The 21402-nt window shown below is 36.1% G+C and overlaps 1 long non-coding RNA gene across 1 annotated transcript; it reads right to left on the reverse strand.

Annotated features, from left to right (window-relative positions):
* Positions 1-19729: 19729 nt before the first annotated feature.
* On the reverse strand, positions 19730-20915 carry LOC141350773 (uncharacterized). The gene is made up of 4 exons (XR_012358900.1): positions 20881-20915; positions 20624-20744; positions 20429-20543; positions 19730-20289 (listed from the first exon to the last, which is right to left on the reverse strand). It is a non-coding gene; the product is annotated as an uncharacterized lncRNA (long non-coding RNA).
* Between the last annotated feature and the right edge of the window lie 487 nt (positions 20916-21402).

Below are 21402 nucleotides of genomic sequence, written 5' to 3' on the forward strand. Positions count from 1 at the left end.
CATCGAGTCTTAATTGCGTGAGATTTAACCCTTTTATTGCCAAACGGACAGTAGGCAAGTGAAACACACACAGTTACATTTTTTCCCTATTTTTCTTGTGGAGTAATTTCATCTAAAAGGAAAGACTGACATACAAAACAATCCATTTATGTGAAAAGGATCATAAAGACTGATAAAAAGATCTAAAGATTTACTGTTCTGTTAAAGACTGATTAATTGTTCTGGTAAAGACTGATTTACTGATTTGATTGAGCTTACATATAATGTGATTTACATTTTGAATGTGCATGGGAGTTTACAGTGAATTTATTGTTTTGTTTTGGGTTATATGTTCAATTTCAAGTCTAAGGTTTTGAAATACATCTGGAAAGGGAATTAATCATTATAAGCACATTGATAAGTGTTAATGTGAATTGATTTAATTGTGCATTAAGCACTTTATTTCATTTTTTTTTCTTTATTACTGTGATTTGGGTTATTTAAAATTCACAGAGTAAATGAATGTAAACAGAAAAGTAAATTAAGAAAGGGAAACATAAAAGTAAGAAGAAAATAGTGTATGTGGTGATAAATTTGTAACACTGAAAAGAGAAAACACTTACCTTAAGTTGTCCTGTAAGATCCTGGAACTGAGGTGATCTGAAAAAAGAGAGAAGAGGAAGTTTGTTATTCTTTCTTTGAACAATATTGCAACAAACCAATTATTCTGTTTATTTTTGTTTGTTTGTTATTTTTTATATTTTTTTGTGTAATGGAATTTGGATACAATACTAAAATCTGAAAATATAATTCATTTATCTATCTTCAGTTGAACTTAAGTGTGTGAGTGATTCATTGTTGTTGGAAGCTCCTGGGCTCAGTAGTCGAATCTGATCTTCTGAAAGAGCTGGTCCATAGCTCAGACCTGTTGTGTCTGTAGGAACTAGAAGAGGGGTTACACAGGGGTTCTCAAAGTTTACATTCAAAGGTCCAAATCTGAATTCTCATCATTTTCATAGGTCCGGAAAAACTTTATGTAAATCATTTGTTTATATAACAAATCAACACACATAGTTTGGGAAAAACATAAGTGTATTTTGCATTTCAAGTAAAAATTTTTTTTTTAAAAATAAACACAAGAAATATGCCAAAAGTAACCAGGTGCAAAATACAGAGCAAGCTAATTAGAGAAATGGCACAGTTTGTTCTCCATCAGATGCATAAACCATGGCAAAAAAGTGTGGTTGGTAGGCAGAGACACTGACCAAAATTAGGTGTGCAGTGTGTGCACCTATAAATTGGCTGATGATGCTTGCTATGCTTCTCAATGAATTACGGTGAAATGCCGCTACATCCAAAAGCCAGGGGGCGCTCTCGGGCAGAAACTTAATATGCGAAGAACCAGCGAAGAACCAGACACACGCAGCTCCAGGAAATGTCTTAAGGATATATTTATATCGCTGTTTTTCAAACCTTTTCAGGTATTTTCATGATAATAAAAAAAATGTATAAAGATTATGTTTGACGAGTGTTGCTTTTTCAAATGCATGTTTTAAACAACTCAAACCAACAGTGATTTCAGATTGATAAGGACTTACTGATCAAAAGCCGTAGTACATGAAGTAGCTGTGCATAATATCTGGGTGTGATGGCTACAGCGTCACACAGGAAATTTTTTAATAACTCGTTTTATTTTCGGACCAGGAATACTCTTAAATCTAAAAATAAAAAACTAAACGAATTGTTTACAAGTTTAATATGCATTTTTAAAGTAGCAAATGGACACATTTATCAGTCACATAGAAATTAATGCACTTGTAATATGAAGTGGACGCGGGTCCGGATCAAGTTCCCGTCGGGTCCGGATCCGGACCGGAGTCCGGACTTTGAGAACCCCTGTGCTAGGGCATGACTGTAGCGTGTTAAAATAAACTTGAGCGCGCGAAGTAAACAGCTTCTTGTATCATGACGCGAATCACGGACAAAACTGTACTGTACATCACCTTAAAGCGTTTCATTGTGTCTGTCAGCAGAGTTTACATATGTGACCAGTGCTGTCTAAATGAGTCTAATTTTGAGCTACAGGCGACAAAAAAGTGTAAATGTCGATTTTGTGTAAATGTCTAGCGATCCCAATACACTAAGGGTGTTTTCACATCTGTAGTTCGGTTCATTTGGTCCGGACCAAAAGCAAAAAATTATACATTGTAGGTTTTTTAGCAGTTTTGATTCCTTTTCACACCAGTTGAAATGAACCAAAATTCAATCATGTGATAACCATAAATTATCATAAATAGTGTGTATACAGCACTCAAGACAAACTGTTTATTTCCAGAATGAAGCGCGGATGCGGCTTGAAAATAATGCTTTAATGAACTGCAAATGGCTCCGCACCTCCTCGCAAGTCCAGGTATGTCCGCAACCTGCCATTGTGGCAACATTGCTAATAGAAACTGTCAACAAACACTTCCTCATTCCATAATGCACAGCGCAGCTGACTACGGCAGCTGGTTTAGTCCAAAAATGCGCAGTACTTTTTTCATGCAGGTCCGTTCGATCTTATGTCTTTTCGGAAGTTGTTATTAATGTCATTATTGATTAATATCTATTTTAGTTTCACACATTTAATTTTTTGAAGCCTTTTTTAGAAGTCACAAACTCCTTTAAAGAGGTCTTTCACTGGCAGATGGTGATGGTTTTACCTGGAGCAAGACTTTGTGTTGCTTACAGTCTCCACACGAGGATCACAGTTCAGGGTCTGAATTCAAAAGACTGTTGTGTTGTGTTATATAGGGAATTGAATGTGTGGTGGAGAATTTGGGCAGAACTGAACTGCTTTATAGCAGTATAAAGTAAAGATTATTCAGACTGATATATGCCGATACCAATATGGTGGTTATATTAACTTGCATTAACTTGCATTTTCCTGTTCACTTTTGATTGACAGGATATATTGGCCATGACTATCATCTGATTTTAAACTATCGTCCGATGGCCAGAATTGTAAAAAATTACTTTCTATCTGCCAACACCGATTATAATAGGCCAATTTATTGGTACATCTCTAGTAGAAAGGTCTGTGTTCATTTGTTTTCAATCAAACCTTTTTACACACCCTTCCTAGCCGAACTGTCATGCTGGATCCCTCACTACTTGAAATTCAGTGAGTTCACGTTAAATAGTGAATTAATAACTATACGCACTATAAGTCCTCTTTTTACCATGCCAATCATACAGAGGGGAAAAAGAGGCTTGCAGCTCAAGTAAAATGATTTCCATATATATGTATAATAGGTTGATGAATTGACAGTCTGCACTCCGGTCAAATGACAAGAGAAACCTAATAAAAATGTCATTCTCTATCTGAAACACGGTGCCAGCCAAAGGCTCACGGTGCAGAGAGCTGCTTTCTAAAACTATTGTTGATACAAAATAGCCTTCATATTCAGTGTCGCTGACTGACGATGCAATTTATCACTGGCATTTTATTTTGGACTGTTGCCATTGTAAATACACGACACTCGGGCAAACACTTTGCCTTTGAGGAATTAATGATCCGTTAAAGATACAATATCCTGTTTCTGTCACTCACATTTAGCTGAGGAGGAATCAATTTCACTCCTGTCAGACCTTTCGAGTCTTTTTAGAACGGAAAATGCCTCCTGAACATTTTGAAGTTGGAAATGAGTTAAATCTGCTATTAGACAAACTTTGCGATTATATCCAGTAGATGTATTGTATTTGTGTGCCGGTCTAAGAGAGGACTGAAAATGAGTTTGACCCATCCGGCTGCTGGGGTTGCCCTTTGACCACTGCGTGTCTGGCCTGGCTTTCATCTGCTCATTTAATGTACACCTAACTGCTGTCTCTCTCTCTCCCACTCTCTCTCCCTTGAGAGTCTCCATATTCAATCTTTAACCCTTTCTGCTTAGTTTATCTCAAGAAGAGTGGAATAACCAGAAATAGAGGTATGCTCTTTTACAGAAGCAAATTGTCTGCCAGTTATCCTAAAAATGCAGTCTTTCTATTTAATCCAATGGCAGAGTGGCAATCGGGAGAGTCAGGAATTTTCCCGGTGGTCCGGTTGTATTTTGAGGCCTCGAGGGCCGGTCTGATAAAAGTTATACATTGCGAGTTATATAGCAACACAGTATATAAAAGTGCGTTAGGCAGGTCCAACCATGTGTAGGTTTTTAAAAAATATATAGGGGGATCAGTGAGCAGCCTCTCCCCAAATGGCATAGCCTGTCGGCCTTTGATGTAAAAGCCACCGAACACCTGTTTATTGCAGAATGTATGTGATCGGATCCGTCACGCGGATAGACTATTCGATAGACTAGTAAGTGTGGATTAAGGAGGTTTCAAATCTCTAGCCTGGTGAACAGGACATGAATGGATCAAATGCGCAGATTTGCAAAGGTTTATTTATCTCCACACATGCTATATCATAAATAAAAATTAGAAAGGTAACTTTGCAGTATCACATTATATATTTCCTAATATGTGATTTCCATATTATAGACAAGAGTTTTCAACGGCAATATGGGAATAAATATCCTCACAACAGTATTTTTTCTCAAAACTTTGACAAAAAATATTTTCAAAGGAACTGTTTTCTTACAGTTATTCAAAGATGCACACATTATTCAGCATATGATTTGAATATTAGACGAGATAATATAACGGCAATGAACGTCTCATATAGCAATAAATATCCACACATAACTTAACATAACAGCATAATGAAAGGAATAAACAGACAAGGAAGCAGGATTGACTTGTAAATTGTAATATTATTACAGGAAAAACAGCAATATAACTGAAATAAACACTGAGGTAAATGGGTCAAACACGCTGTTAACCGTACTAACAAGTCTAAATAAGCAAAAAAAACATTATTATCTCTCGAAACTTTATGACAGAAATTATATTTAAAGGAAATATTCTCACAGTTATTCAAAGATGCACAAATTATTCCATATATTATTTCCTGTTTTAGAGCACGTTCGTCTCTGGCCTGGCTCTGTTATGTAATAGATTGACAGATGCACATCCCCGTCTTTCAAACGGGTATCATTTTGTATACTCATTTAGGAAAATTAGCCATGATTTTATGATTTTATTCTTTTTTTTGGCAGATTGATTACGATTTGTATTACCCTAGTTTTACTACAAATACGAGACCTTAGTATTTTTATTTTATTTTTTATCACGGAGGGCCGGTGGTCTAAGAAATTTGTGTGTGTGTGTTTAATTAATTTGTTTAATAGGGACAATGCACATTAATGAACAGCTATATAAAAAACTATAACATTAAAACAAACAGGAACATAAATGCACTATAAATAGCACCACTCAAATATAAGTAAATTATATAAAAAAGGAAAAAAAAATAAAGGAACAACACTGAAAAAAATGATTCATTGAATTTAATAAATTTTTTTAAGGTAAGTGGTTGCAATTAAATTTATTTAAGCTACATTTAAACAAAAGTTTTATATTTTATGTTACGTTACTAATCTTTTTTGTTTAAATGTAGCTTAAATAAATTGATTGCAACCACTTACCTTAATTTTTTTTATTAAATTCAATGAATCATTTTTTTCAGTGAACAAGAAAGAGAGAAAAGAAAAAGAGAGAGAAAGATAGAGAGAAAGGGAAAGAAAAAGAGAGAAGGAAATGGCAACAGGAAAAGTCACACAAGGCCAAGAACAATTTATACTACTGTAAGTCAAATTTGTACAAAACTAATGTTGACAATGCAGAGTTGTCAATAACCACTTTTTAAAATAAAACTGAAAAGAACCAAAAGTATGTTATATATACATACAGTGGGTGAAATAAGTATTGAACAGAAATCAAAACAAATAAGTTTAGAAATTAATTTATGTGAAATAATGTGAAATGACATTGAACACATGGAGAAAGGGAGGTGCAAAAAGGTATGGAAAGCCAAGACAACAGCTGAAAAAGATCAATAATTACAAAGCAAACCAACCTCCTGTCAGTGCAAATTAATATCAGCTGGTTCAGTCCCAGCTGATGGCTTACAAAAAAGGTCTCATTGTCAAGGTGTCACGCTAGACACATCTCATGATGGGTAAAAGCAAAGAGCTGTCCCAAGACCTTCACAAACTAATTGTTGCTAAACATAATGATGCCATTGGTTACAGGCACATTTATTTTGAATGTTCCAGTGAGCACGCTGGGACCATAATATGGAAGTGGGAAGACAATTTCACAATAAATTTGCCCATTCAACCTTCTTTCAATTATGTGAAGTTTGCCAGTACTATTTGCACCAAGAAGGTGAACATTACCCAAATGAAAAATACTGTAGTATACACAAGTATTTACTATACTATACTGTAGTAAATTATATAATGTAGACTTTTATAGTAATTACTACACTGTTAATGCATATTACTGTATTCTGTAATAATAACTATAGTGAACTGATAAACTATAGAGAATATATGAAGAGTTTGGTTCCAAAACGCAATAAATGCCATTTTTGAAAAAAATTTGTTACTGCCAGAATCAGTATTATATCAGGTCAGTATTAAAAAGTAAATTCTTAATTTTACGCAAAATCCAATATCCGCCGTGTTATTCTGTCATCTTTTCTCCCTTTTTTCCCAAAATGCAATAAACGCCACTCCCTCTTTTCTACAGAATGCCATAAATCCACTCCACAGATTACAGGCAGCGCACCAGTCACGCAATGTAAACAAACAATGGCGGCGTGCTGAGTACACGGAATCCTAGTTTTTCTCATCTACTTTGTACTTCGTGATTGAAAAACAAAACAAAATAATACTTTAATAGCATTGATAAACCTGTGATGGTTTTCTGTGACCGGAAAGAAACGTAAGCCATCAACATCTAATAATTTCCCTGAGAGGCACTCGGGAGACGGGTGCTTGTTTGCCCGGGCCGACAGCATCAAGTTTCTGTCATGATAACACATTGACCCCAGCGGATCTTATGAAAAACTTTCCATAATTTTACTCAAAGTCAACGAAAATCGAGCAGGACCAAAACATTTTACAGCTGATCGGTGTGAAAAACGTTAAGCGACGACGTCAAGTATAACCGCAGCACTGACAGTGTTCTTAATATCACAAAGTAAGTCCTTTGATTAATGACATTAATGTTTAGATTTTTAATTAGTGTGTACAACTAGTCAACTAAATGAATATAACATGGCAAAGATGAATGCACATTTATATAGGCGATTGATTCGATAGATTTATAGCATTTTTAATAAAAACTTGTCATGGATTTATTGCATTTTGTGGGGAAAAAAATCCGTTTTTATAATAAATCTTTGAAAATCAAGTTATGGATTTGAATTTTTTATGTTTTCATAACCTAAAGATGCTATGTGAAAGTTTGTAACAGAAAATAGTGGTTTTCATCGTGTCACTTTCTTGGTATAGAAAACACGTTTTTACCGAAATTTGTCAAAATGGATTTATTGCGTTTTGGAACCAAACTCTTCATATATATACAATGTTTGCTAAAGTTTTAAAACACTATGGTAGGCATATTTATTAATTTTCCTACAGTTTACTAGGTAAATGCATGCATAAAAATACTACATTTCACTTTTATTATAATGATTCAAACATTACTTTAACTCCATTTTGCTTGGGTATGTTTCATGATGTTACACTCCTGGGATAATCTAATCTGTTCTTTTTAAGAGCCACTTTCATGTAAGATAGAAAGTCACGTCTGTTTTAATATGATAGTTGTCATCTATTACTGTATATTTATTGACTAAATGACCAACACTCTGAGTAAAAAATGGCTGCTTTTTCTATACAGGTAGTCTATTGTAATAAGTTTTCAGTTTTATTTCAAGCAAAGCTGCTTTGAAACAATCCAACATAGGTAAAAAGTACTATATAAATAGACATGAATGGAATTGCACAGAATTTTTTCAGCTGAACAGTGAATATGTTTCTTTTAGATAAATAACAAAAACGATAACTTATAAGCTACAGAATTGTTTTACTTTCATTCTTTGTATGTTTTTGTTGATTAAATGAAGGTGTTTATCACTAATGAGAAGCAAGTCTTGTGTTTAGTTTTCTTTAGTAAGAGTGAATAGATGGGATGAAAAAAATGTGAGCAGTTTTTCAGTATAAAAAAGAGAGATAGAGAGAGTCAGGCGTGTTAGAGAAGCAGCAGGAGTCGTAATAATCCGTGCAGGGCTGTAGGGAGGTGCTGTTCTCTCTCACACTGAAAAAACTGAAAAGCGGGCAGCTAATCCAGCGTAGCAAGACTCCAGAGGAAATATAAGCTAACGGTATTAGCGCAGGCACAAGTACCTTTGATCCCGAGCAGAGTATTCCACACTAAATCCACACTTTTCTTTTCCAACTCACATTTGTTCGGGCAAGAATCTGTGCCTCTGATCTTTTTCATCTTGTGTTACCATGAATAATCTGCACAAAATGGCTACTGGTTTGGAAAAACGAATCTGTCTTATCATGGTTTGTTAAGGAGCGTATTTAGGTTGTAAAGATACAAAAATGGTATTAATTCAGTTTTTTAGCCTCAACCACTTAATACCATGGTAATCTTTAAAGGTGACATAGAATGATTGAACTGAGTATTTGAAGAGTTTCGTTGCAAAACGAGATAAATCCATTTTTTTTTACATTTTTGTCAAAACATGTTTATTATTATGTTATCATGTTGTTATTTTGTTTTATGGTGCTACTTAGCTGTATTTTTTAAGTTATGAAGGTTTAAATCAAAACAAACCAATTGCAGTTGCATTGAAATTAATTGGAATGCACAACCAAAAAACGAGATTTCTGAACAATTAAAAAAACGGTGGTTATCTCGTTTTGCAACGAAACTCTTCATTTATCCTTGTTCTGTGATGTGACATGTACACATTTTTTTTGTTTGGGTCTGTAATGCCTTAGAAGCTTCCTAAAAACCTCTCTCAGATAACTCTATTAGGGTGGGGGATTTTAAACAAGTGGTTTTGCACCTATTTGGCTCCCCCTACTTGCTTAACTTGCAATCTCATTACTGATTGGCTGACTTTGCTGCCACTTATTTTAAAGTGGAGGGGCAGTTAGATGCCTGTGATGTCATAAGCATCAGTTTTTCAGATTGGGCATTTTTCTGGCTGACATTTCTAAAAGAGGAATTTCTATGAGACTGAGATGTTTAGCATGATTAGCACTGATTAGCCTGAAAAGTCCGCTCCCCTTCTCACTCTCATAATGGGAGAGGGAGGGTGTTACTGCGCCGAGTCGAAGTACTCCCAAAAGTGCTATTACGCCATAAAATATAGTTCCTCTTTTAAATCCGCTTAGAAAAGCGCTACGTTTTATTTTGTACCACCAAACTTGCTCATATAACTACTCGTCTTAAATAGGAAAAACGTTGATGTGTTTGGTCACTTCTAACTTTATCTCTAAATGGTACCATTGAATGAATGGGGCTAAGCTAAATGCTATCGAAGCGTCGCAGCGCGCTCCAGCGCTTACGTGCACGCACACAGATGATAGAGGGATGTATCAACAATTCTTAGTTAAGGTAATAACATATTTTAATATTGAAAATGAGTAGACTACTCCTTTCACTTTTTGTACAAAAAGAAATGTGCACTTCTCCATACTAACCATTGAAGTACATATTTTGGTAGAAGAGAGCAAAGACAGCACTTTTTACTAAAGAACCCACCAAAAATGGTATTAAAATGGTATCGCGTAAAGGTTTAATCTCTCTTTAACACATTCAACTTCTTAGCATGTTATTCTGTGTGGATTACACACGCTTAAATCCTTCTCTTTTCCTTGAGCTCAAAACTCAAACAAGTGTACATGCTTTTGTAGGGATTCCTGTTTCTTGTATCCATAATCACCTGCGATGAGGATTACACTGTGTGTGTGTGTGTGTGTGTGTGTAAGACAGCACATCTATCAAGTCACTTATGAAGATATATCACCACCTATTCATGAAGACACACAATGCTGATATTTACCCACATCTCACATAACATTTGCTGCAGAAAAAAACATCCTGATCAAAGTCTGGGGCACTGCTTTGTGTTTGACACCTCTAAAGCCCTACAAATATCAAAACTGTCATCGATGTGTTTGCAAAGCACACCATACTGTACACATCTGTAACTTTATTTCATTTCTCCTTCCAACCAAGTTGTCTCTACAACTTGTAAAACACTGTAAAATATAAAACGTAAATTTTATGGTAGAAAACCGGCAGCTGTGGTTTCCAAAACTTTACCATCAAAAATACGGTAGCAACATTATTGGTTTACTGGATTGCATTTTACGGGTTTTAACTGTCTATTTTACATGTTTATGTTGCTATAAACACAGCATATATCTGTCAAATTCCTGGGTTTACATTGTAATATTTACTGTGTAATGTAAAAGTTTATGTTGTAATAATTACGGTTAATTATCATCAATTTTACAGCTCAGAACTGTCCAATTTAAATGTTTTCAAAACGGAAAATTTCCTAGCAGAAAAATTACCAGTACTTTTTCCGTTATGTTTATTTCCTTTCATTTAAAAACTGAAAATTCTGAAGATTTACAGTACATTCTCTGTAGTCTTTAGGGACACTTCAATCCGCCTATGAAACGCAACAGTGGTGACAATCGACAACAAAGCTTCATGCTGCAATGCATGCTGGATACCAGGATTGTATAAAACACATTTATAACTCCCCGCATGCATTGTGACATGACAAAATTGTGCAACTTTCTTACCATTTACTGTCACCATTGTTGAGATTTGTATCCAAAGTTTTGATGTTTCTCTGAAGCAAAAAAAAAAAAAAAAAAAAAAAAAATCATTACAGCAGTCTTGTTCAAAACAGTGTCATTTGCATTGATCGTCACTTTTTTGTGCTTTATCTCTTTATTGTTCTTTTATCATTTCATGTTTAAATGATAGGCAGCATAAAATATAAGCAATCAATCTTAGATCACGTGACGCAATGAACAAGTGGTTTTAATAAAACACTGTTGCAATTGCTAAAAGAGGAGGAGAAGTTAATTCAGTGAAGGACAAAGAAAAATGTCTAACTAAAGGAAACATTAATCACCATAATGGTGATTTCAAATGAATCTAAAACAAACACAAACTGGAGATTTAATGTGATACATTTTGTGGTAAATATCTATTTGACTTGTGATTACATCACGTCAGAAAGAAGATGTGTCTACTAAATAACTAAATAACGGATGCTGGAATACTTTTATGATGTTTTGAGTTGTTTAGAAGTTAAACTTATCATCCATGTTTAGAAAATAACTCTGTACACTCTCAGAAATAGAGGTACAAAAGGTGTCACTAGGACAGTACCCTTTCAAAAAAGTACACCTTTGTACCCAAAGAGTGCATATTAGTTCAAAGGTACATATTGGCAGATCAAAGATACATATCAAAATGGTACATATTAGAATCTGTTTTAAAGGGTACTGCCCCAGTGACAGCTGTGTACCTTTATTGTTTACAGTGTAAGCAAGTTGTAATTTTAGGTTTCAATTAGAGATGGTGATAGAGAGGCAAAAGTAAAATATTGCAGCTTTTAACTTTTACCTTTTAATCAGCTTTTAAACACAGAAGTGTGAGATGAGAAGGAACTTGATGGCAAACGCCTGCATGATGACCTCGTATAATGGCCGCCTTGCTGTCTCCTCGGGGGTTATTGCGCCCACAATGCAATGCGTTATTAAAAATACAGGTAAAATACATCCTATTAAAACACTGTACACTGTGCCAGACAAAACCTGCTTATGCATTTATCTGCAGTTTGAAGGAAAATAAATGCAGCAAACAGTCTACATGGTATGAAAAGCACAGTCCAATTCCCAAAATATTTATTGAACAAAGAAATCTTATATTTTTATTATGGCAGGTATTATGTATTATATTGTGAAAATCCACCAAGCTTTTTGCTCAATTGTAAGCATGCTGATTCTGTGTGGGCTTGGACATTAGTAATTTGATGTTTTCACCACAAAATTTAAAGCAAGAATGAAAGAGTAAACAGTTTTCGGTGTCCACAGAGGAATGGAAATCACGCTCATTTTCAAACCGTTATGGTTAGCAAAATAATACATGTGATTTATTTCGCCATGCTTGAAATCAAGGACTTGTGGCATTTATTTCTGGGTTATGGACTGCTCTAAAACACGAATAAACTGCCTTGGGCCTGCCATTGTCAAAAACATCCACATTTACATATAAATTGGGAAATGGAGAGAGTGAGGGGGAGAGAGAGAGAGCAAAATATGATGACAGTGTGTGGTCTTTAGTGAGGGTAAGTTTGGCAGTTGTTGGTGTAAAGACCACTTTTACTTTTATCTCATGATTTTTGTCTCACAGCTGTCTGGATTCTTCACAATAATATCAGAAAACAATATAATATACCTGTATATATACCCAACTAAACAGCAATTATGATGTCATCAGCTAGGCCCTGATATGATTAAACAGAAACACTGTACCAACACTATCTGTAATGCCATCAATAGACGTTACAAACACTTCACAGTTAGTATACAGAAAGTAAAGTTGACGAAAATGTCATATACATTTTATCTGTGCTGCATATCATATATCAATTTTATCTTACAAACATAATATGGCATTTGTAGAATATATTAACTCTTTCCCGCCAGTGACGAGTTATCTTGTCAATTAAGAGAAAGCATTTGCATAAAAAGAACGTGTTCCTGGTGAGGTTTTATGTTAATCTGTAATACCGTGGTTACCCAATTATTAAAAAATAACCTGAAGCATTTTTTTTATTTTTTTTTTAAACTCTGTATGTTTTGATAATCGTTCTGAATCTGACCTCTAACAAAATTCCTTCACAAAAATGCAATTTTTTCAGCTTTTTGCTAAAACATTTTTTTTTAAGAAAAATACCCGTATTTAAGAGTTTATAAGCAGAGAAAAAATATAGATAGGATAAAACTGTTTTTTCCCGTTTGGTTTGTCTGTTTATTTGAAAGCAGAGGGTCTGTTCTTTAATTTAATATATTTGTATGTTTATATATTTAGAAGAACTAAGGAAGATATGTAGCGCTCCAACCAAAAAAGTGTACTTAGTTATAAGTCCATGTACTTCAGGTGCGTGGAGCCAAATGCTCGCATTGTCTGTTTTTATATTCACTTGCACTTTGCACTTTATAAATAAAAAACTATGTTTTTGTAGACTTTTTTGTCACAAGTGGATCAGTGTGCGGCTAGCCACTCTCTTTACTCTATATATTTAGAAGAAAATTTTCCTAGAAGGCATTTTGTGAAAATCACAAAAAAAGTGGGGGCGGGGAATGAGTTAAGGCATTTTTAAATTAAATTTACTGAATTATTTTCCTCTAAAACTGCTTTGAAACAAAGTGCACTATATGTACACTGTAAAAAATGCAGCATTACGTTAAAACAACTTGGTTTTGCACTGATCTTGTTTTAAGTATAAATATCTAAAAATTCTTAGATGAATTTTCTTGATGAGCAAAATAACATAAGTAATTTTAGTTTTTAGACATAAAATATGAAATTTAAATGAATTTGTGCTTAAAAAATTCAGCCAATGGGGTAAGAAAAAAAACTTTTTTCTTAAACACTCAGTTCAAGAAAATGTTCTTATTGTTTGTGCTTGTTTAAAGCAAACCTTTACTTACATTTGATATGTTTAGTCTAATAACTAGATTTTTAGTCATAAAATATGTTGCTTTGACAAAAATGCTGCATTTTTTACAGTGTACTGTACATTTTGTACAAAAACTATGAAAGTTTTTGGACTTCCGAGTAGTTTCTCATGGGCTTTGCTCTGGGTGCAAACTCCAAAGTTTTTCTGTCAAGTTGATGGGTTCCTTCAAAGCATCTGAGAGTCTAATCGGTCATTGTTTCGACAAAAACAAAGTAACAGCCCTGAAGTCCGTCCCCTGATGGCAGGGCTTTGATGGGCCAAAGCAGATTAATGTCAACGCAGTAATACGGACACATTAGAGGTAAATTGATTTTGCTTGGAATAAAAGGTCAGGATAAGTGGTTTGTGAGAGACCAGGCTCTCTCTTCATTAATTCAGTCCTCAGCTAACAAGTTAGGCATCAGACAGTCTCTGGTCACCCAACCAACAGGAAACAGCTATAGGGAAACAGCTCTTTCAAATGTCACTCCTATAATGTCAAACCATAGATTATGTGTCAAAAGCATGAAGCATCTTGTGTCAACTGACGTAGACAGCCATGCGATGAATAAGACGAGTGCAATAAAGCAACGTCTCATGAGGATGTTCTGAATTGCTTTAATTTAAAAATGTTTTTCAAAGGTTGCAAGTAAAAACCTTTAAATATATTGATAGCAACTGCAGCTTTTATTATGTAGTTGCACATTCCTCAAGGTACAAAAGAGAGCCTTAACCTTCAAAGAATTACAACATTTATTTAAAGCTATTTTTCTTCACAAGGTTTATTTTAACGGCCCTTCAGAGGGTTCACGTTGCTCAGTTGAGCAATTACAAAGTATTCGATTCATGTACATGAAATGTATAACTTAAATGCACTGTACAATGTGCATTTATGAATGTAAACATGACCTATCATGATTTAAACCCGTTTACTGTATTATTCATGTTTTGTAGACAATGTTGCCACTGTCATGGCTGTATAAAATATTTATGTATGTAATAAAATACCCAACCTGACATGTCTAGATATGGACATCCCCACATCTGCATGTCTCATAATAATGTCACCTGATTAATATTCCATCTTTAAAGGCTTTTGCTGGAAATGAACTTTTCCACAACGCCTCCGAGAGTAGATTGGATGTTTAATAAACTGTCTCAGCGTTTCACAATCACTGAACACATCACATCAGATGTGTACTAAAGCTTTTTTAAACCCTTGACGTTAGGGCCTGCAGCATCCCATATGTGGAGTGGATGCAGTTGCCATGACGACTCTGCACAGCACTACAAGGATGCAGTGATCTTTTGCTTAAATGACCCTGATTGGGGTCCTCTAGTCTTTGTAGAGTAGCTCAGTATGCGTGAGAGGATACTCGTAGTGTAGGAGTGAAAGTGAAGCCTTAAAGTCTTATTGACAATATGTTTTGAGTGAATCTAAGCATTGTGAATCTGCAACAGTTGTGTGCATCAAAAACACAGTTTCGTGAATGACAAATACAAATTAATCGCACAGAAGCAGTCTGTGTGCGTAAAATATTTTGCAAGCTCGGGTGGGAAGGCGGGGCTATGAAATGAGGCTCCTCATTACTCATTGTTTTTTCTTTTCTGATTGGTTCAATAATGGCAGTAGTTGTCTCAGTATAGATGGCATGCAAGTGACGTCACCTTCGATGAACGAGACTGCGGTTACGCCCACTGCACTGCAAAAAATGATTTTCAAGAAAAAATTTCTTAGTATTTTTGTCTTGTTTTCAGTAAAAATATCTATAAATTCTTAAACTATGATGCTTTTTCTTGATAAGCTAAAGGACCCAAGAAAATAAGTCTAGTTTTTAGACCAAAAATATAAAATTTAAGTGATTTTGTGCATAAAACAAGCAAAAAATCTGCCAATGGTTTAAGCAAAATTTTTCTTAAAACACTAAATTAAAGAAAAATTCAAGAAAAAGTAGCTTACGCCATTGGCAGATTATATATATTTTTTGCTTGTTCTATGCACAAAAATTCACTTAAATGTGATATTTTTGGTATAAAAACTAGACTAAAACATGGACTTAGGGTAAATGCAAAGAAAACTGAGGTCTTGACCTACAACTGTCACGATCGGTTTAAACAAAAGAGTGAACCCAAACGCAGACACAACTGAAATACAAAACTGGAGGTTTATTTAAACACAAAAACCCACGTGGGGGTAAAACAGATAAATAAACACGGAAGGTAAACACGAAACAGGAACAAAACACTGGAACCAAATAAACATAGAATCAGGAGTCAGAAACACGGACGACATGGAACTCTGACTGCAGACAACTGAAGACAATGAACGCGCACACGACAGACAACCAAAGGGCATTATAAAGACACGACATCAATGGGGAACAGGTGAACATAATTAATTACGTAAGACACGAGTACATAAGGGAGTAGGGTGAAAGTGACAAGACACTGGGAACACGTGTTACACAGATATGATGTGAACACACGTATTCCCACATAAACACAATGCTGCCATGATCTTGCTCTCTAACACAGACCTGAACCTATACTAAGGTCTGGCAAGATCATGACAGCAACAAGACACCGGGAACATGTGGAAACCACACACACAATGTGATTCCACATGTCCCCACACAGAACATAATACTATCACGGTCCTGCCAGATGCACTCAGACCTACATCTAACACAGATGTCTGACAGGACCGTGACAACAACGTTCCACCAGAACATCAACCTCTGATAACAACAGGAGACACTGTGCTGAAAGAAGTTAAGGACTTCAAATACCTGGGCGCATGGGTCAACTCAACTGAGCAAGATCTAAAAGTGAGGAAGGCACTTGCCTGGAGGGCCCTGAACGGCATGAGCAGTGTATGGAACTCCAACCTTTCCAACCAAATCAAACTCAGCATCTTCTACGCGACGGTAGAGTCAGTTCTCCTCTATGGCAGTGAATGCTGGACCCTGAATCCAACCTTAGAGAAGTCCCTGGACGGGTGCTACACCAGGATGTTGCGTGCAGTGCTTAACATCAGCAAGAGTGCGCATGTAACCAACAACATCCTGTATGAGGGAGTACCAAGAGTGAGCAACAAGATTGCTGTGAGGACAACGAGACTTGCAGGACATTGACGAAGGCATCGAGAGCTGCCAGCCAGCAAGCTGGCGCTATGGGAACCAACACATGGCCATCGGTCAAGAGGACGTCCCACGATAACATACGTTGACATACTCAAGAGGGACGCAGGAGCCCAGAGCACCAACGAACTGGCCAGATGCATGGAGAATCGGGATGACTGGAGGCAACGATGGAAGGCGCGTCTGAGGACGACATAGAGATAGAGAGAAAACATGGAGAAAATGTGTCTTAATGGGAAAAAATGGGTTGACAAGTTGCTAGGGTCACTGTCAAGTCGAACTAAATTTATTTTTTGCTGATAATTGTCAGTTATAGTGACATTTTCGCGGCAGCCGCCACAACAGCCAGACATTTTGATACATTTTTGCCACTCGACAGGGCGAGCTCCAGCATAGTCACATGGAAAAGTGACGCCGTTGCATACTCTCTATTGTCCACGAAGCTACAGGAAGTACCTGTAAAGAGTGAAAAAACGTTTGCTCTTTTTATGTATAGCATTTCTAATGTTAGAGAATCGCTTTCAATAAATCTCATCTGTATTACAGTGCAAATATACTGTATGACAGAGAATAGAGATCAATGTGATTCAGAGCTGTTCACTGTTTAGTTTCACATCCTTGAATGCCATGATTACCTGTAAAAATCACATCAAATTCATGACTGAAGTAGCCATACAGGTTATCAGCATTTGTTATCATCTTTGAGAGAGAGAGAGAGAGAGAGAGAGAGAGAGAGAGAGAGAGAGAGAGAGAGAGAGAGAGAGAGAGAGAGAGAGAGAGAGGCAGGGAGAGAGAGAGTTTCTCCATCAGTAAGCCTTCTGAAGGGTCCTCAGGGTGAGATTGGCTCTCTGGAGTGGGTGAATCATACGTGTGGGCATCTGTCAGAAGATCCCAACTCTCAGAGAAATCACACAACAGGTTCAGTCAAGCACCTTTCTGCCCACGAATGTTTCCGTCTCACTTTTCGCTCGCTTTATTTGTAGAGAAATGCAGGCTGATAACAGACCACTCGAAGTACTTCAACAATATTTCTCTATTATCAACGGTGACACTTTGACAGTCGCATGGTTTACTGCAAGTTTGAATTTAAATTAAAAGTTTACACTGTTGCGTTTGTTGAGTGAGATACCGGCTCAATTACATTTTGCATATGCACTCTCCACAGCACCTTTAAAGCTTCTTTACAGCGATGCCCATGGGTTGATTGTCAATCTGGCAATTCTGGCTAATGCCAGAGGGGCCGGACCAATTGTTTTTATGTGCGCTGGTCAGATTTTTGTAATATACAGCATATAAATGAAAAGAAATAAAATGTTCTTACAGGCCAAGAGCACAAAGTTTTATTGCTTGCATAATTTAACTGTTGATATAAGCATAATAATATTAATCATAATAAATGTTAAGCATTGGGTCCAGTTAGCAATGGCTGGCCTGGTCTTATGATGGGTTGACCAACCCAATTCGAGGTTATGTACTGATACACACCCTGCTGCATATCTTTGCAACTTATCGCAACATCTTTTGATGGAATAAGGTGTTTTTTATTTTAAAAGTTACTACGCAGACACATACACAAGTTAAAGTACACCAATTCTGTTGCTAAAAACAAAGTTAATGCATGTATTTGGTGTAATGCAATGAGTTTGCGTGGTTTATGGTTAAAAACACATCATTTTCTATATACCGTACATTTGTGTTGCTCCTCTGTTCCCTGCCTCCGTGAAACGTGTTAATTTTGTACAAAGCTTGTCGTTCTGAAAAGCGCAGTGTCCTCCGATTGGCCAGCTAGCCAGAACATTTTAATTGGCCTGAATTACATGAATTAGGGATGTCAATTTATGCAACTTCCCATATTAGTCGTCACCTCAGCTTAGACCTGCGATGTACTTTCAGGACATGGTTATATTATGGAGATTTCAACCTTCCACTAGAAAACCCGCAACATCAACTTGGCTAGCGTGTAGCACCTCAGCCAAGCAATAATGATCAGTGATATATGTTGTGGGCGTTCAGAGTGTAACGACAGTCCTTTACAGTTTACATTTTACACTTTCTTGACAGAATTTAAGATTACATTTTAATCCGTTCATTAAAAATGGCTTCTGGTCTCTTTCCCTGTGTATAGCAGCGTTGCTATGCTAATCTTGCAGGCTTCCCTAAAGAGCGTCTTTGCTTTCAGTATCCTAACCGTATTTACATTTTCTCTATCGGACCCCATCAGATCCACTGCGGATGCCATTTCGTTGTGTTGGCAGCCAGCCTCATCTTGCATGAGGTTAGAAAGCCCAGGTGTGTGTTTGGCATTGAGCATCGTTGTAATCATGGCTAGTTTAACTTCTGCGCGCTTGCTTCATTTTTTTCTCCGGCTGTATGTATTTTGTGCAGACGACGCACACATGTGCTTGCTTATTCAACAATCTTTAAGTTTTATCGATTTAGTTCTTATCGACAATTGATCGAAGATCGATTAATTGTTAACATCCCTAGCCTGATCACCTATGTCGTCAGCCAAAAGAAACGACAAACAACAAGCGCTACACAGCAAAATCACCGGTGTTAAAATAACACCCACGGTGTCAAATTTAACACCGGCAAAGTGTGTATATGTGTCCACACTACACTGTGTTAATTTAGTCAAAAGTGTAGTGTTAATTTAACAACACCCATTATATGTTAATTTAACACTCAATATTGTTAAATTTTACACTTTGTTCAACACTATTCATTGTTGTTTCCATACTACACTGGTGTTGGCACAGAAATACAGTGTTAAAAATTAACACTCCTAATTTAAGGTCAACACCAGTGTAATGTGAATTCAACAATGTTAAGTGTTAAAATACTGAGTAATAGCCACTTTTGTTGCTAATGGGTTGTTTCTATAAAAGAAAAATGACAAGAAATATTGCAAAACCTCTTTTTATTAAAGTAAATCACATTTAATATTTACATTGATACACACAACACTTTGCATTTAACACTGCTTATTTAAATACCTCAGCTACAATTAGAAACAGAATACAGTATGGAATAATTAAAGTTATCTTATACCACAGCGCAGTGACATGAAAACCACTTATTATAAAAGGTCTTTAATAAATCAAATAAGAGTTAAAAAAATTAGCCACCCTACTCAAAACTTGAACATTAAAATACATGCAATTACCTTATCGGCAAGCAGAAATGCTTATCCTTCACAATACTAAAGATTTTTCCATAACAAAACAGACATTTCAATTCAAAAGACGTTTCATTTTTCTTAAACACGTTCCAACCTGGTATTTAGTTCTGTAGTTGTTTTACTGTACAGTAGTGGAAGGCTGCATCAGTGGTCTTCATCATGGAGGGAATGGCTTTTTGGTCCAGAATGATGCAAAAATTCTGGATGCAACTTTTGTTCCCAACGCAGAGCAGGCAGGGCTGTGCTGATCCATCCACCTCAAAGCATGGATTGATGCTCATCACCTAAGAGTGTTTTAAAAGAGTGTATTTGATGAATGTATTTGATGTGTATTTATGAACTTGTATGCATTTACATGGGGTGAACAATGCAAGCAAACTAACTGCTGAATAAATAACTAGAACAAAATACCAAAAAACTTACACAGCACAATCAGTAGCTTCAGTTGCACATTGACCCTCTCCAGTCTTTCTTCCTTTCACAAATGAAGGCAAGAGGTGAATGAGCCAGGGAAGAGCTGCCACATAACTGTCCCATCCTAGCAAAACAGAATTTAAACACCATGAATATACAGTTAAACTTTAAATCCGTAAAAGTAGCAAACCCATGTACACTTACCATATTTAAACTATTGTTGACCAGACAGAGGGTCATCCATATCTTCATCAGGATATAGGCTGCAATTACCCTTTAATTGTTGTATGTTGGCTATTTTGCAATACATCACCTCAGCATATTTCTGCAGATTTTCAAAGACAAAAAGAGTCAAGAAAATACCAAAAAGGATGCAGTTTTAACCGTTATTTGAATCAAAATCATCTCAGTATAATCATGTAAGAGACAGTGTACAGTACTAAAGTACTGTGTGTACTCACATAACTAGTTGGTAAGCTCTTATCTTCCAAACAGGGTTAAGAAATAACAGTTCCAGAATTCATGGGGATGCCGTATTCAAATATATGCTGCGTCCGAAAACTCAAGGCAGTGACTCGTTGCCTCGCTGCCTCATGAGGAAATGACTTCGGAGGCATGAAGGTAGCTCAGAGAAAGACTTTCGGACAAACTTCTAAGGCAGCGTGTTTGAAATTTAAACAGAGAGCGCCTTTGTGATAACTAATCACATATTTGAAAACTACAATACTAATTTCTCGCTAGAAATGCAATTAAAAGGTGTAAAAAGTGAAAATATACCTTTATTTACACTAAATTGGTGGTCCAGTCGCGTCCTTGGCCGCCATTTTATTTTTTCGAACTCGACCGGACGACCAATCACATTCTTAATGTACGTCCACGCATAGGTATCTCAGGAGACAGGAAGTAAACCAAACATTGAATTCGGACATGCCTTGATGGCTTGCTGCCTTGGAAAGCTGCCTCAGAAGGCAGCAATTTAGAGT

The sequence above is a fragment of the Misgurnus anguillicaudatus genome, chromosome 2, assembly GCF_027580225.2.
Source record: "Misgurnus anguillicaudatus chromosome 2, ASM2758022v2, whole genome shotgun sequence".
Lineage (NCBI taxonomy): Eukaryota > Metazoa > Chordata > Actinopteri > Cypriniformes > Cobitidae > Misgurnus > Misgurnus anguillicaudatus.